General features: G+C 43.8%; 1 protein-coding gene across 22 annotated transcripts in view; it reads left to right on the top strand.

Annotated features, from left to right (window-relative positions):
* The first annotated feature begins 7,257 nt into the window (after window positions 1-7,257).
* The window catches only part of DYM (dymeclin), a 400,594-nt gene continuing 389,686 nt past the window's right edge, over window positions 7,258-18,165 (top strand). For 11 of the 22 annotated variants that reach the window (XM_055232612.2, XM_055232619.2, XM_055232653.2 and 8 more), the window contains exon 1: window positions 7,407-7,749. The gene's annotated coding sequence lies outside the window, so the exon portion shown is untranslated. Of the gene's footprint in view, window positions 7,750-18,165 lie in introns of all 22 variants that reach the window. The other 11 variants (XM_055299766.2, XM_055299749.2, XM_055299776.2 and 8 more) reach the window with 5 other exon arrangements.

Here is an 18,165-nt window from a genome sequence, read left to right on the forward strand (position 1 = left end):
GCCCTTTTGGGCCCAGGGGTGGTGGTATTTCTGTTACTGGCTCTGGGCTACTGCTTCCTCTCAAGAGTGCTATCTGGCTTGCTGGGACACTGCCTGGGAGAATGAGCATGTACTATTGCTCACTGCACAGGTTAATGCACTGTGATTGCCTCCCTTTTTATATACAGGTGGTATCTTCCTGGAGTGACCAGTTTACCTTCTCCCCATACACCTTGCCTAGTTGTTGCCTAGACCTGGTGCACACCGCAGTCCTCGGCACTTTCTGCTGCCACCCTCCTGTGTTGGATGTCTTGTTTCTGGATTTCCTGTCCTCTTCCTTCTTGGTTTATCCCGCATTTTTTCTGTAGCACAGCAGTTTTCTAATTCAATACTTTTAGGAGGTTGAGTATGGATAATTTTGGAAAGTGTCCCCAGGATGATTCCAATTTATTTAAGCCCATTTTCCAGAGAGCTACGGGTCTCCTAAGGCCTTTCTCATTTCTAACAAGTCTTGCTCTCTAGAACGCTGGTTCCCAGTCGTCATTTTCATACTAGCAACATTTTAAAAGCAGGATTGGGGTGGCTAGTATGCAATTGCCAATTTTGATTTTTCCAAGCAGGAGTATATCAAAAAGCTACAATTTATTACCAGTATTTTGTAAAAGAAAAGACAGTTTGACATCAGAAGAGTGAAAAAGAACATGGGAAATAGTGAATAAAAAAGCCATTAGTTTGAATAAGCATATGAAAAGTGTTAATTTTATGAAAAATTCACTATTTTTCTTATTTTGAAGGCTGATTGTTAAAAGCTTTTATCAGTTATCCATGGGTTGGAGTTGGTAGCCACTGTTTGATACCACACAAATGTTTCTTTGCCCTAAAATATCAACATCTGTCTGTGTAAAGGTCAGGGCTGCCTTTTTAGTAAGAGCTACCATTTGTTAAACACATCGTGCCTGCACTATTCAGGGGCGTTTCACACACACGAACCTACCTGGTCTGCATAAACCTGAAATACAGTCAAGAAAACAGGATCTGCCGGACACGGTGACTCAAGCCTGTAATCCCAGCACTTTGGGAGGCCGAGGTGGGCAGATCACTTGAGGCCAGGAGTTCAAGACCAGCCTGGCCAACATGGTGAAACCCTGTCTCTACTAAAAATACAAAAATTAGTCAGTCATAGTGGTGCACACCTGTAATCCCAGCTACTCCAGAGGCTGAGGCATGAGAATCATTTGAAACCAGGAGGCAGAGGTTGCAATGAGCTGAGATCGCACCACTGCACTCCAGCCTAGGCGATAGAGCAAGACTGTCTCAAAAAAAAAAAAAAAAAAGAAAAGAGAAAGAAAAACAGGATCCCAGCCTGCGCAACATAGGGAGAACTTGCCTCCACCAAAAATAAAAAAATTTAGCTAGGCATGGTTGTGTGCACCTGTGGTCCCAGCTACTCTGGAGGCTGAGGTGGGAGGATTGCTTGAACCCAGGAGGTCAAAGGCTACAGTGAGCTGTGATCAAGCCACTGCACTCTAGCTTGGACAACAGAGCAAGACCCTGTCTTAAAAAAAGAAAGAATAATGGAATTTAAATATGTAAATGACAAGTCTAAGATTTCAAGGTCATACTTTTATGCTGTCTAAGGAGCCATCACAGCTACTAATATATATATATTTTAAGATGGAGTTTTGCTCTTGTTGCCCAGGCTGGAGTACAATGGTGCAATCTCGGCTCACCACAACCTCCTCCTCCTAGGTTCAAGCGATTCTCCTGCCTCAGTCTCCCAAGTAGCAGGGATTACGGGTGTGCGCTACCACACCCGGCTAATTTTGTACTTTTAGTAGAGATGGGATTTCACCACGTTGATCAGGCTGGTCTCAAACTCCCAACCTCCAGTGATCTGCATGCCTTGGCCTCCCAAAGTGCTGGGATCACAGGCGTAAGCCACTGGGCCCGGCTGCCATGGCTACTAATATCTTAATTGTTAATAATACCTTATTGGGAATAATTAGGCAGAAATGGAGAGGGTGAGCTCAGATTAATCAGTATTTGTGAACTTGTTTTAAAGTTTCTGGAGGCTGAGGTGAGAGGATCGCTTAAGCCCAGGAGGTGGAAGTTGCAGTGAGCCAAGATGACACTACTGTACTCCAGCCAGGGCAACAGAGCAAGACCCTGTCTCAAAAAAAAAAAATAATAAAGTTAATTTTGCTAACCTTGTATCATGACTTTTTAATTTACCTACTTTTCAACAACTTATTTTTGCTTTATGAATTTTAACTGCATTTCCTGTCTCATTTTAGAGTTAGACTCATTTTCTCAGGTAATTACTTAAGGCTAAAACTCTTGAGTTTCATCACCTTTTTTTTCATTACTAGGCTGCCTTCTTAGGAAACATAGGTGACTCAGCACTGCCTTAAAGTGACCATTCAGAACTGGCATGTTGACAGAAGGACTGGATTAAAAAGAAACTCCAACTGCTAATCTTTTCATTTGTTATTTTTTAGAGAGTCTCACTCTGTTGCCCAGGCTGGAGTGCAGTGGCGCGATCATAGCTCACTGCAGGCTCAAACTCCTGGGCTGAAGTGATCCTCCTGTCTCAGCCTCCCAAGTAGCTGGGACTACAGGCATGAACCACTGCGCCCAGCCCAGGGACTGATCTTAAGCCTAGTTCAGTCATAATCAAAGAGGAAATGGAGGGAAGTTTTCTTATGCTTTCCTCCATAGGGAGCTACTTGCTTGTTCTAACCTCAAAGCTAAATTTATTGACATAGCAACAGCTCCTTAATAAAGAAGCAAAGACTATGGGTTTTTTAGTTTGAATGTCTGCTCCAAAACTCATGTTGAAACTTAATCCCCAATGTGGCAGTAGTGAGAGGTAGGGCCTTCAAGAGGTAATTGGGTCATGAGGGCCCTGCCCTCATGAATAGATTAATTCACTCATGGATTAATGGATTAGGGGGTTAATAGATTTAACGGGTTATCATAGGTGTGGAACTGGAAGCTTTTATAAGAAGAGGAAAAGGCACCGGGCACAGTGGCTCATGCCTGTAATCTCAGCACTTTGGGAGGCCGAGGCGGGCAGATTGCCTGAGCTCAGGAGTTCAAGACCAGCCTGGGCAACATGGTGAAACCCCGTCTCTAATAAAATACAAAAAAAAAAAAAAAAAAATAGCCAGGTGTGGTGGCATGTGCCTGTGGTCCCAGCTACTCGGGAGGCTGAGGCAGAAGAATTGCTTGAACCGCGGAGGTGGAGGTTGCAGTGAGCCGAGATCACGCCACTGCATTCCAGCCTGGTGACAGAGTAAGACTCCTTCTCACAAAAAAAAAAAAAAAAAAGAAAGTGTCTCTACAAAAAATTAAGAATAAACTATCGCCAGGCACGGTGGCTCACACCTGTAATCCTAGCACTTTGGGAGGCTGAGGCGGGCGGATCACCTGAGGTCGGGAGTTCAAGACCAGCCTGACCAACACGGAAAAACCCGTCTCTGTTAAAAATACAAAACTAGGCCGGGCGCGGTGGCTCACGCTTGTAATCCCAGCACTTTGGGAGGCCGAAGCGGGCGGATCACGAGGTCAGGAGATCGAGACCACGGTGAAACCCCGTCTCTACTAAAAATACAAAAAATTAGCCGGGCGTGGTGGCGGGCGCCTGTAGCCCCAGCTACTCGGAGAGGCTGAGGCAGGAGAATGGCGTGAACCCGGGAGGCGGAGCCTGCAGTGAGCCGAGATCGCGCCACTGCACTCCAGCCTGGGCGACAGAGGGGGACTCCGTCTCAAAAAAAAAATTAGCCCGGCTAATTTTTGTATTTTTTTTTTTTTTTTTGAGACAGAGTCTCGCTCTGTCACCCAGGCTGGAGTGCAGTGGCGCAATCTCTGCTCACTGCAGGCTCCGCCTCTCGGGTTCACGCCATTCTCCTGCCTCAGCCTCTCCGAGTAGCTGGGGCTACAGGCGCCCGCCACCACGCCCGGCTAATTTTTTTGTATTTTTAGTAGAGACGGGGTTTCACCGTGGTCTCGACCTCCTGACCTCGTGATCCGCCCGCTTCGGCCTCCCAAAGTGCTGGGATTACAAGCGTGAGCCACTGCGCCCGGCCCAACTGGGCTAATTTTTAATCAGCGTGGTGCCCTGCACCTTTAGTCCCAGCTACTCAGGAGGCTGAGGCAGGAGAATTGCTTGAACCTGGAAGGCGGAGATTGCAGTGAGCTGAGATTGTGCCATTGCACTCCAGCCTTGGCAACAAGAGTGAAACTCAGTCTCAAAAAAAAAAAAAAAAGTATTCTGTCCACCATGTGGAATAATGTAATATTTAGTAATAAGAACAGTTGCAAGGTGTAGAGAGTTACTGTTTATCCATCACCCAGCTTTCCTTAATGTTAACATTTTATATAACCATAGCATCATTTTGTCAAAACTAGGTAATCAGCATTGGTACAATACTGTTAACTAAACTCTAAACTTCATTTAGGTTTCATCAGGCATTCCACTATTGCCTTTTTCAATTACAGGAGGCAGTCCAGGATATCCTATTGGATTTAGTGGAAGGATTTCATAGCTTTTCTATTGCTGTTCCTGTACCAACTAGACACTGAAGTTGTCAAGTCAGTCAAAGTTATCATAATACTTCTTCTTCTTTTTCTTCTGAGATGGAGTCTCACTCTGTCGCCCAGGCTGGAGTGCAGTGGGGCAGTCTTGGCTCACTGCAACCTCTGCCTCCCAGGTTCAAGTGATTCTCCTGCCTCAGCCTCCTGAGTAGCTGGGACTGCAGGCCTGCACCACCATGCCTGGCTAATATAAATATATATATATATATTGTATTTTTAGTAGAGACGGGGTTTCACCATGTTGGCCAGGCTGATCTTGAACTCCGGAACTCAGGTGATCCGCCCACCTCGGCCTCCCAAAGTGCTGGGATTACAGGCGTGAGCCACCACGCCTGGCCATCATACTTCTGCAGGCAGTTTTGAAAGTTGGTGTCCAAGGATAATAATTTGCACATTACATGTACAAAAAAGTTGCATAAGGACTGCTACTCTAACTCATGCTTCCTATGTAGTAAAAAATATTCCTGATCTTATCTTCTGATTTATGACATTTGCCTAGCAACATTATAACATTTGCCTAGGAACACAGGCAAGACTGTTTATTTCAAGTCATCCAAAAATGACCAAAGGGAGAAGTTGTAAAATTTCACTAATAGGATCCCCTTAAAATAAAATATTTTGCTTCTTGGTCTATAAAGCCAGTTCTGAGGAGATGCTCATAACTGTTGCTGAGTCAGTCTGGGGAAAGTAGACTGTGTGCCAGGCAATATTAAAAAATATTTTGAGTTTGGTTTTCATGGCTGAGTCTCTTTTTTATTTTTTAATTTTTTTGAGACAGAATCTGGCTCTGTCACCCAGGCTGGAGTGCAGGGGCATGATCTCGGCTCATGGCAACCTCCACCGTCTGGGTTCAAGTGATTCTCCTGCATCAGCCTCCCGAGTAGTTGGGGCTACAGGCGCATGCCACCACACCTGGCTAATTTTTGTATTTTTGGTAGAGACGGGGTTTCGCCATGATGGGCAGGCTGGTCTCAAACTCCTGACCTCAGGTGATCTGCCTGCTTCGGCCTCCCAAAGTGTTGGGATCACAGGCATGAGTCACCACGCCCAGCCTTGAGTCTCTTTTTGCTCTAATTTTAAAATAAAATTGTACATGTACTTCATATTCCTTGCAAAAAAATTAGAAAACATAGGGAAAAGCTAATTTTAACCATACACGATCTCATTATCCAAAGTTGCAATACTGTTAATATTATTTGTCTTTTTTCCACCAGCACATATACATAGGTATTATAAATATTATAGTAAACATTATATTACTTGTTATATTAATATATCACTTAATATATTAATATAAATATATTACTTTTAAGTGGCAAAACCACAATTAGTTTTGCACCAACCTAATATAATTCACTTATGAAAATTTGATACTATATATGTTTCCACTCAATGTATCATGAAAATGCTTTCAAATAAATATGCATCCATAGCATTCTTTACAATGGCTGCATAGTAGTGTCCATGGCTTTTTAGTTAGGTAGTTTGGGTTCTTTTTTTTTTTTTTTTTTTTTTTTTTTTTAGACAGTGTCTCATTCTGTTGCCCAGGATGGAGTGCAATGGTGAAATTATGGCTCACTGAAGTCTCAACCTCCCGGGCTCAAGCGATTTTCCCACGTCAGCCTCCTGAGTAGCCGGGGCTGAGGGTGTGCCCGCCACTCCCAGCTCTAATTTTTGTATTTTTTGTAGAGACAGTGTATCGCTATGCTGCTCAGGCTGGTCCTTCTGAACTCCTGGGCTCAAGTGATCCTCCCACCTCAGCCTCCCAAAGTATTGGGATTACAGGCGTGAGCCACAGCGCCCAGTCTACTTTGGGTTTTAATATGTTTTTCTGTCATAATTCTGCAAGCTCAGTGAATTTACTGGCAGTCTATGCTAGAAAAGAATATCTAATATTTGTATAGTACTTTACAGAGTACACTGGCACATATTGACTATATAATGGGAATAACAGTGCTATCTGTTTCATAGGGTCATTTTGCGAAATAATAGTGCATGGCAAATAGAAAACAATCCATAATGTGAATTGTTATTACTACAGTAATGTCAACATTTCCTGTAATGGCAGAATCATCATCATGTATATATTTTAGGTGAGGAAACTGGCTGAGAGAGGTGAAGTAATTGCTCAAAGACGTCAGTGTGGAAACCTCAACTCATTTGACTTCAAATTCCATAGTTTTGGCACTACCTCATATTGCTACTCTTTCCCGTGGGACCTGTCCTTTCCGACAACATTGCAGGCAGGGCTAGCCCTGCCAGCTGCCTCCATCAAAAATTATTTTCCTATTTCTCAATTCTCCAGAATCCCACACAAAATTGCTTGACTTTGGGATGGTTATTCAGCTGCAATTAACAGGGGCCTTAATAAGGTTAAGCCGCCAGAACAAGCGGTGTAGCATGAGCAAGGACTCTAACACCTGGCCGGTGAGGTTGACTCTAGCACCTGGCAGGTGAGGTTTTTGCGCTTCTCTCTCTCTCTCTTTTTTTTTGAGAAGAGTCGAGCTCTGTCGCAAGGCTGGAGTGCAGTGGCGCGATCTCGACTCCCTGCAATCTCCGCCTCTTGGGTTGAAACGATCCTCCTGCCTCAGCCACCTAATTTTTGTATTTTTAGTAGAGACGCGGTTTCACCATGCTGGCCAGGATGGTCTCGATCTCCTGACCTCGTGATCCGTCCACCTCGGCCTCCCAAAGTGGTGGGATTACAGGCGTGAGCCACCGCGCCCAGCCGTTTTTGCACTTCTCGATTTCGCCACGTGGCTTTGCGGTAGCCCAGGAGGTAATAGGAGGGCGGAGGCACGAATAACACACAAAGGACTACAGTTTCCAGAAGCCCGCGCGCGCGCCGCGTGCCACGTGAGCGCCTGGCTGGCGCGCGCGCCTGGGGGTTCGGTCCCTAGACGCGTTCGCGGTTGCTTCCCTCTTTCCCTCTTACCTCGCCGCCTCCCGGCCTCCGCACCCACTCGGCCCGGGCTGGAGCTGAACCGGGGCCGAGCTGCAGGCCGAGCCGGAGCCGGATCCGTACCCGCAGAGACGTGGAAACATGGAGGCCTGAGCCGGTGTGCGCCACCTGGGGCTGCGGCGGCGACCGCGACTTCTCCTGACCCCTCTGCCACCCGCCCGTCCGTCCGCGGGTCCGTAGAGCTGGAGCGGATCCCCAGCCGGCTGAGACAGGTGGGCTGTGGCGCCGCCCCCCTCAGCGCGGCCGGGCCGGAAAGCCCGGCTGTCCCCGGCCTCCTGTCAGAGGGGGTCAGGGGCCACCCTCCCCGGCCAGCGCCCCGGGGCGGCGGCGAAGGGACCCTCCCTTCCCCGCCCGCGGGCGCCTGGGCCACCCGGAGGGGCTGTGCTGACAGCGGACCGACCTCTGTCCGAGTCCGCTGTTGGGAGTTGGGGGATACCGAAGGCCAAGTCTGTGCTTCCGGAGATGGGGCGGTGTTGGTCTGACAAATGGGCGTGTGATGGGCAGGGTGAGCAATAGCTGTTGGGTTTTTCCTTCTTCTTTTTACATTCATAGTTTATTGAGATATAATTAACATATCAGAAAATTAACCCTTTAAAAGTACAACACAGTGGTTTTTAGTATATTCACAGGGTTGAGTAGCCATCACCACCCTTAATTCTAGAGCATTTTTAATCACCCCCCCCAGAGAAGCTCGTACCAATTAGCAGTCACTCCTCCTTCTCTCCCCTACACTATTGATCTACTTTCAGTCTCCGTGAATTTGCCTGAGCAATTGTGTTTTGACTGAAAAGTGAAAGTGTGGGTGTTTGTGAACTGGGGGCAGTAGTGGGGTTTGAGGGTATTGTTGTGGTAAAGCTGATTGGATAAAGCTGTCCTCTACTGAACAGGGGTAGAGAAGTGATGGGATGGTTGTAATCGGCCAGCAAAGCGGATACCCAGGATAGACTGATTAGGGGGCACAGATGGAGTGAGATCCTTGAAAGAGGAGAGGGGAAGTTGGAGAGAGGGGTGTGTAGAGCAAGGGTGATGTGCTGAAGGATGAAAACCTGGAGGGTGGAGACGGTGGAGAGGAATGTAGCGTCCACCAGAGGAACTCAGGTGCTTAGGCTGATGAGTTGAGGGCTCAAGAGAAGAACGAGGTGGAAGGGAAGAGAATCTATAGGAATGGGTGAATGGTTGTTGCAGAGGATGAAATTTATGAATATATGGATTTCTGGAGTGATTATCCTGCTTTGAAGTTTTATTTTAGATAATCCTCTCAGCAACTCAGAGATAGACCGGACTAGTATGAATATTCCCATTCTGTAAATGAAGAACTAGTCTTTTAGAGGTTAGGTGTCTGGCTTAAGCTCATAAACTGAGTACACAGGGCAAAATGAGTTGGAATAATTGATGAAACTATCAGTCGCAAGTGGATTAAATGGCAGAGAACTGAGTTGGGGCAATGTTAATAGGAAGGAGATTCAGCTATTAAGAAGTCTGTATTGTTACGACATGTAGGTCAAGGAGTTTTTATGTTTTTGCACCTTTTAACCATAGAAAAGTTCACACAGTGAAATAATAAAGGGTACTCCCATGTACCCATTACCCAGCTTCAACAATTAACTCATGCCACTTTAGTTTCATCTATGTCCCTATCCATCCCTATCCCCACTCACTATTATTTTAAAGCAAATCATAGGCATTCAATTTCATCTGTAAATATTTCAATATATATCTGTAGAAGATTGAATGGCTTTTTTTTTGTTGGTGGTGGTGGTGGGAGGCAGAGTCTCGCTGTGTTGTTCAGGCTGGAGTACAGTGGCATGATCCCGGCTCATGGCAACCTCCGCCTCCTGGGTTCAAGCAATTCTCCTCCCTCAGCCTCCTGAGTAGCTGGGATTACAGGCACGTGCTACCATGCCTGGCTAATTTTTTGTATTTTTAGTAGAGACGGGGTCTCATCATGTTGCCCAGGCTAGTCACGAACTCCTGAGTTCAGGCATTTTGCCCACCTCAGCCTCCCAAAGTGCTGGGATTATAGGGGTGAGCCACTGCACCTAGCCTGCTCTCTCTTTTTAATAGGCCCACAATACCATTATCACACATAAAAATTGATAGTAAGTTTTTAATATCTAGAAAGATTTACTGTACTTTAAAAAAGTGGTAATCCATTTGATACAAGGAGGATAAACAGTGCAAACACTTTTATGTTTGACTCTGAAAAATGTGGCATAATTATCTCCTGATTTTTCCATTAGATCCTGCCATCCTGATTGTTCCATTTTTTTTTTTTATTAATATGGCTGATTTTTCTACAGAAAGTTTGAAGAATTGTCACTTTGGTAGGCTTTTTAATGAATGGAGGGCAGGAGAGAAATAGAAGTGAAATATGTTTAAAACCTTTTGTCCATCATATGATCGATGATAGATTTCTTTGTTAGGTTGAGTCAGTCACTGAATCTTGACAATTCTTCCTTCAAAATATGTCATGCAACCCTCCACCCAGAATACTTTGAAAACCCTACCTGTATCAGTTAGGATTAGGTTTGGCTATGAATAACAGAGACCTGAAAAATAATAGCTTAAACATATGACTAGTTTGTTTCTTTTGTAAAAGAAGTCCAGAGGTGGACAGTTAAAGGCTGGTTTGGCAGCTCTGCTGTCATCAGGAACACAGCCTCCTTGCAGTGTCTTACACTGTTAACCCTAAAGTATGGCCCTTGATTTCTGGGTCCAAGATGGCTGCTGGAGTTCTAGCTAAAATTTGCATGTTCCAAACAGCAGGATGGAGGAAGGGATAAAGAAGTGACTGTCCACTCTTAGAGACTTAAATATATCTTAGTTGAACAAGAATATGCCTGGTCAAAAAATTGGAGTTCTGTTACTAAAAGGAAGGAAGGAAGGACTGGAGATTGGGTAGGGAATTCGCATTTTTTGCAATTTTTTTTGTTTTGAGAGAGTCTGACTCTGTTGCCCAGGCTGGAATGCAATGGTGGGATCTCGGTTCACGGCAACCTCTGCCTCCCAGGTTCAAGTGATACTCCTGCCTCAGCCTCCTGAATAGGTGGGATTACAGGCATGCGCCACCATGCCCGGCTAATTTTTGTATTGTTTTTAGTAGAGGGTTCACCATTTTGCCCAGGCTGTCTTGAACTCCTGACCTCAGGTGATCCACCCACCTCGGCTTCCCAAAGTGCTGGGATTACAGACAGGAGCCACTGCGCCTGGCCTCTGCTCCTTTATAATTAGTTTCTCTGGACCCAGACTAACCTACATACTTTTTGAAACTCTAGGTTCGAATCCTATTTCTGTCATTTATTTGCTTTGGCATGTTACTCAACCTTTTTGAACTTCAGTTTTCCCATCTGTAAAATGGGACTAATATATATTATATGTTTGTTAGAGAATTAAATGAAAATACCTCTATGTACCTAGCAATATATACACTATAACTGTTAGTTGTTTTTCATTCTCTTCCTTTAGGTTTCTCGACTTGGATATCTGAATGAGTGGTGTAAAAAGATGAGAATTGGAGATGGACAAGGAGAAGGATATATATTAAGTTCAGTATCGAGCATGTGGAGTTTGAGGTGCCCTTGGGACACCAGATGGTGATAGATGTTAGGCAATTAGATAAACGGGCCTGACACTCAAAAGGCAGTTCTGACTAGACATAGATATTTTGGCTTGTCAGTGTATAGGTGTAGAATTCATCAATCTGGAAGTCTTAGGGAGGATGTATGCAGTTGTATGGTTACTATGTGCAGAGTAAGAAGGCATGCCCTTTAGTGAGTCTCTGTGTAAAGCGTCAAGCCTCAGCTTACTTTCTGGCCTTTTCTTTATTATTATTTTTATTTTTTTGTGGGTTAAGGAGTGGAAAGTTTAATAGAAGAAAGGAGAGAGGAGAGCAGCTCCTTGAGAAAGAGAGAGAGACGTCCAAAAAAGGGGGAGGGCCATGGACCGCAGCAGATTTTTTTTTTTTTTTTTGAGACGGAGTCTCGCTCTATTGCCCAAGCTGGAGTGCAGTGGCGCGATCTCGGCTCACTGCAAACTCTGCCTCCCGGGTCTACACCATTCTCTTGCCTCAGCCTCCCGAGTAGCTGGGACTATAGGTGCCGGCCAAAACACCCAGCTAATTTTTTTTTTTTTTTTTGCTATTTTTAGTAGAGACGGGGTTTCACCGTGTTAGCCAGGATGGTCTCGATCTCCTGACCTTGTGATCCACCGGCCTCGGCCTCCCAAAGTGCTGGGATTATAGGCCTGAGCCACCGCGCCCAGCCCGCAGCAGATTTTTATATGGAGAAGGCAGTGTTTGATTTACGTAGGGCTCACAGATCGGTTCGATCATGTATGACATCTACAGAGTGTGTGGGGAAGGCTGGTTGCCTCAACCTAATCTTATGCAAATGGGCTTTCCAGTTGATTGGCGCCATCCTCTCTGCTCCTTTACAGTACATGTGGCTGGCAGAGAGGGAAGATGGAGCCGCCATTTTGAAAATGTCTAGTCCTTAGTTTCTGCAGGCATTATCCTGTGCAAGCTCCCAGCTTGCAGGCTGCTCTTTGTTAGAAAATCATTTGGGGCTGCTTTTCATTAAAAAGAAAAGCCTTACTGAGGACTCCCATGCCCTTGCTATCTGCCTAAGTGATTCCTTGTTAACTCCTATATCATTATTCCCTGCTCTGGAGTGGCAAACCTAACTGCCGTTAGGGGGTGTGGGGTGATGACTCTTTCTGGCTACTTCCTGCTGAAAAGGGGCATCATGTGGGGATCAGCAGCTAGGGCTCCTCCTGGGGTCAGTCTAAGGGTCCTTGGAAGAAAGGCATGTTCGTGTGTGGTTCTGTCTGCAGCATCATTTGAAGTTTGATTCTGTCGCTATTCCGATGGGTTGTAACACTGGTTTGCCTCCACCAGATGTTGCTGAAATGTTAATATAAAAGTAACATTCCTTTTAGGATAAGTGGCATTGGATTTGGGTGGCTGGAGTAACTTCAGTGTTAACCTTGGTTAGATCTTTCCTGCAGTTATCAATCCCTTCATGACTTCCACAGAAAATCTTTCTTTTATAACCTTCTTTGCATAGCCAGGGTGTGACATATTACCAAACCCAATAAGAAGTTCTAGCAAACTCGGTGATAGTAAAACTTTCATGCTTCCTTTTTGTTGGTAATTATCCCTGCTATCAGGATAATAATTAAGCAAAATACTACAACAATGGAAACTCTCTGTCCAGTATTTCAGTTAGAAGGTGCTACTGTGTCCGGAATTGGTGGGTTCTTGGTCTCACTGACTTCAAAAATGAAGCTACGGACCCTCGTGGTGAGTGTTACAGTTCTTAAAGGCGGCATGTCCAGAGTTTGTTCCTTCTGATGTTCAGATGTGTTCAGAGTTTCTTCCTTCTGGTGGGTTTGTGGTCTTGCTGGCTCAGGAGTGAAGCTGCAGACCTTCGCAGTGAGTGCTACAGCTCATGAAGGCAGTGCAGACCCAAAGAGTGAGCAGCAGCAAGATTTATTGCAGAGAGTGAAAGAACAAAGCTTCCACAGTGTGGAAGGGGACCGGAGCGGGTTGCCACTGCTGGCTCAGGCAGCCTGCATTTATTTCCTTATCTGGCCCCACCCACATCCTGCTGATTGGTCCACTTTACAGAGAGCTGATTGGTCTGTTTTGACAGGGTGGATTAGCCCAAGGGCTGAGGAGTGCAGGCGCACTGCGCAGGACTGGCAGGCAGCTCTGCCTGGAGCCCCGGTGCAGGATCCACTAGGTGAAGCCAGCTGGGCTCCTGAGTCTAGTGGGGACTGGGAGAACCTTTATGTCTAGCTAAGGGATTGTAGATACACCAATCAGCACTCTGTGTCTAGTTCAAGGTTTGTAAATGCACCAATCAGCACTCTGTATCTAGCTAATCTGGTGGGGACTTGGAGAATCTTTATGTCTAGCTCAGGGATTGTAAACGTACCAATCAGCACCCTGTCAAAACAGACCAGTCAGCTCTCTGTAAAATGGACCAATCAGCAGGATGTGGGTGGGGCTTTAAACACCTTACATTTCACAAGGCTTGTAAATTTGTCCAGCTAAGCCATTTTCTGCTTCATACATAATTTTACCACCATCAGTTGTTACACATCTTAACAGATTCTACTTCAGATTGTGCTGAATTAGTATTTTCTTGATTTTTTTTGGAAAATATTCACAGCTGCAATTGTTTCATACATACTGTACTTCGAGCCACTGTTTACATGGAAAGAGTAAGATGTTAAAGATATTTATTTTCTCTGGACACAATTCTTTGGCTGCTGTAATCAAACACAATTTAATTAACTCACCGTTGGTAAGTACTTTCCTTGCTTGCTTAACAAATGAGCCATTTGGAAATTTACTTTGGTTGCAGCCCTATTTCCATTTTTAATTTTTGGCAAGACATTCTGCTCTGAGGAGGTATATCTTGTTTTACATTTGCCCATTTTCCTGCTCATTGCTCTCATGAGTTGGGAGCGAATGCTGTGTGGCAGGGCATATCGGGATATTGTGATGAGTGCTTAGTTTAGTAATACTTCCTATATTGTATTTTGCTGGCACAGCTGTGATGCTTTTACATAATAAAGTACTTTGACATCTAACTAGATTTAAACAATCTACAGTCCACTGTGACTTACAAGTGTGACATCAGAGTACTTCCGTTCTTTTGACATGATAGTTACTGGTAAAATAGTTATAGTATGGCAATACTCATGACACTTGAAATGCTGTTGAGTATAACCATGTCATTGAGATTTGTGGTGCACTGAGAGTATAAAGGGATGAGGGCACCAAAAATGGTCTCTGTAGCAACTACCCAAGTCTGCTGTTGTATCAGGAAAACAGCTATAGACCATATGTAAACAAATGAGCATGGCTGTGTTCTAATAAGACTTTACTGACACTGAAATTTTCTTTTCATATAATTTACACATCACAAAATATTTTTTTGATTTTTTTCAACGATTTAAAAATGTAAAAATCAGGTTGGGTGCAGTGGCTTATGCCTGTAATCCTGGCACTTTGGGAGGCTAACGTGGGCAGATCACCTGAGTCAGGAGTTTGAGACCAGCCTGCCCAACATGGTGAAACCTGAAAATACAAAAATTAGCCAGGCATGGTGGTGCATGCCTGTAGTCCCAGCTACTAGGGAGGCTGAGATGAGAGGATCGCTTCAACCCAGGAGACGAAGGTTGCAGTGAGCTGAGATTACTCCACTGCACTCCTCCCTGGGTGACAGAGCAAGACCCTGTCTGGAAAAAAAAAAAAAAAGTAAAAATCATTCTTCAGGCGGCACATAGGATTTAGCCCTTGGGCTGTAATTTGCCAATTTATGATGTAGGCAATGAGAAAAAAAAGTACTACACCATAGTTTGTGGTGAGTGTAAAATCAGTTAGTATGTGTGAAACACTTAAGATGGTGACTGGGGATGTAGTAGGTGCTAAATAAATGTTTGGTATTATTATTGTTACTGTTTTCATTATTATCTATCTAAAGATATTCTAGTTTTTAATTTTTTCTTAGAATCATCTGTTTTCTATGATTCCTTTCTTTGTTTTGGTTTCTTTTTTTTAATTTTTGAGACAGGATCTTGCTCTGTTGCCCAGGCTGGAGTGTGGTGGCGCGATCACAGCTCACTGCAGCCTTGACCTCTCAGGCTCAGACAGTCCTCTCACCTCAGCTTCCCAAGTAGCAGGAACTAGAGGCTAATTTGTTTATTTTTTTGTAGAGACGTTAAAAATGTCTCTGTGTTGCCCAGGTTGATCTCCAAGTCCTGGGCTCAAGTGATTCTCTTGCCTTGGCTTCCCAAAGTGCTGGGATTCTAGGAGTCAGTCACCACGCCCGGGCTGTTTTGGTTTCTATATTTCATGTTGGAGGCTTTACTCACAAGTCTAATCATTTTTGACTGTCCATTCTTATTTAAAGTTGAGATTACCCAAAAACTGATTGAAAGCTCTGTAAGTAGATTTTGTTGAGTGGTGGGCATTGCTGTGAAGTGATGATCTATTTTTTAAATTGGCCTGGCAGTTCCTAAATGTCTGTATCGTTTCCCTAGGTTCTTATTCGGTTTCTCTTGAGAGGAATCCTTCAGTCTCCTGCCTTGGAGGCAGGGAAGCTCACTGTGGAGCTGTAGCAAGTTGACTTTTATCTTCATTCTCTTGTTTTCTTCGTTTTCCACCTTATTACTCTCCCCAACCTTGGCGTTGGTCTCTCTAGTCGTATTTCTCTGGGGAGCATGCATAATAGTCTCTTCCTGGGGAGAGAGACCCCCAGACTTTAGCCCTGCACCTTGCCCCGTCTTCCCCAGTGCCCTGTCTGTCGCTCATTAGCCTTCCCATGGCTCCATGGGATGAATTGCCTCCTTCTTGTTAGTGTCCCTCTTGGCAGGAACTCCCTTTGGGGCTTCCTCAGGTCTGCTGGTTCAGGTACATTCCTCTGTCACCTTCCCATCTTCCACACTTCCCTTGATCTGATCTTTGTGGGTTTATATCTTTCTTTCCATTGCTTTCATTTCACTGGGCGGAGAATACCCAACTCTACTTAATATAGCACTTGGAACCTAGTTGCCTTTCAGCGAATGTTCTGTTACTTGTGGACTCATGGCACCTGTGGCATTTACTCTGTCCTTTGACTGGTGATTATTGCCCATTATTTCTCTGATCTCCTGTTTCAGCTTTCTCCTTAAAGTCTCTTAGGTACAAGTGGGTCATATATGTGTGTTGTGTGTGTTTGTACACACAATCCATATATATATTATATATATAATATATAATCACTTTCCTCCTATGTATTATATAGCATATATAATATGCTGTATTATATAGCATATACTATATTATATATGATATATAATATTATATGTATATTTAGGAGGAAAGCGATTCTGGAATATAGTGTAGAATTTGTGGATTATCAGCCTGAGAAGGGACAAAGGGCATTAGGGCATCATTTACACATTTTGAGGGTGTTAGAACAGAATTTGGTTACCATGGGTTTTCACATCCACTAATGTTTACTTTCCATTTAAGGCACATTAAATCAAGAGATAGTCAGTACACATAAAAGAGGAGATTTACTTTATGTATTAAATATTTCACAAATATAAAATATTGAGCATATCATGTATTTATTTATTTATTTATTTATTTATTTATTGGTGACAGAGTCTCCCTCTGTTGCCCAGGCTGAAGTACAGTGACATGATTGTATAATAGCTCACTGCAGCTTCAAAATCCTGGATTTCAGGTGATCCTCCTGCCTCAGCCTTCTGAGTAGCTGGGACTACAGGCTCATTAGCCATCTTGCCTGGCTAATTTTTAAATTTTTTGTAGAGACAGAGTTTTGCTTTGTTGTCAAGGCTGGTCTTGAACTCAGCTCCTGGAAATCCTTGTACCTTAGCCTCCCAAAGTGCGGGTATTAAGGTGTGAGCCACAGTTCCTGGCCTATTACCAAGTATTTTTTAACGTTTACTAGTTTGATGGGTAAAAATGATATATTATTGTTTTAATTAGCATATTGTGCTCAGAATTTAGGCTGAAGATCTTTTCATATATTTATTAGCTGTGGGACCTTGGCTATTTCAGCAAGTATTTTTTTTTTTTTTTTTTTTTTAGTACTGAAATGTGGCAAAAGTTTATTTTACTGCAGTTATTCTCTTTTGGTTTTTTTTTTTTTTTTTTTTTTAATTATACTTTAGGGTTTTAGGGTACATGTGCACAATGTGCAGGTTTGTTACATATGTATCCATGTGCCATGTTGATTTCCTGCACCCATTAACTCGTCATTTAGCATTAGGTGTATCTCCTAATGCTGTCCCTCCCCCCCGCCCCACCCCACAACAGTCCCCGGAGCGTGATGTTCCCCTTCCTGTGTCCATGAGTTCTCATTGTTCAATTCCCACCTATGAGTGAGAACATGCGGTGTTTGGTTTTTTGTCCTTCCAGCAAGTATTTTTTGAGTAATTTCTCTTTAGCAGTATGCTGGAGATTGATTAGGGATAAGGAAGAAGTGTAAGGCTTGATTCATGCCTCTCAGGAATAATCTACCTGGGGAGATATGTTATATGTACTACAGCAAAATAACATTTCAAGGCAGCTTTTACATAATTGCAGCTTTAGGGGAGTAGTGGAGAGTTTTAAGGGGTAACAGGGAGGAATGATAGAATTAGTTTTGCACATGTTAAGATTGAGTTCTTGACTACATTGCATTGAAGATAGGTCCTTTGAAAGATTTACTACCAAAAAAAAAAAAAAAAGAAAGATTTACTACCAAAAGTATCAGCAATAGCCTACTTCTCATTTCTAGCATAGACTTACATAAGGATCATTGTTACCAACAAACTTACTGATTATATATTATATATATTATCCTTGAGTTAAAAAAAGTCTTAAATATTTTAGAGATATCAATAGAACTAGCTTCCTGGCCAGAGATTGGGTCTAGAAGGAGAAATTTGAAAGTAGTATCATGGAAGCCACTAGAAAAGCCAGGAGATGGGATCAGTTACTGACAGATTTAGAGAAAGAAGAGCTGGAAGCCAAGGGATGCTAATGATGCCCAGTGAGGGCAAAGGCAGTAGGACTCTTTGGAGATAATCCAATAGTGTTTTCTACTTTACTTTAGTTTTCATTG

This window comes from Symphalangus syndactylus, chromosome 1 (genome assembly GCF_028878055.3).
Source record: "Symphalangus syndactylus isolate Jambi chromosome 1, NHGRI_mSymSyn1-v2.1_pri, whole genome shotgun sequence".
Classification (NCBI taxonomy): domain Eukaryota; kingdom Metazoa; phylum Chordata; class Mammalia; order Primates; family Hylobatidae; genus Symphalangus; species Symphalangus syndactylus.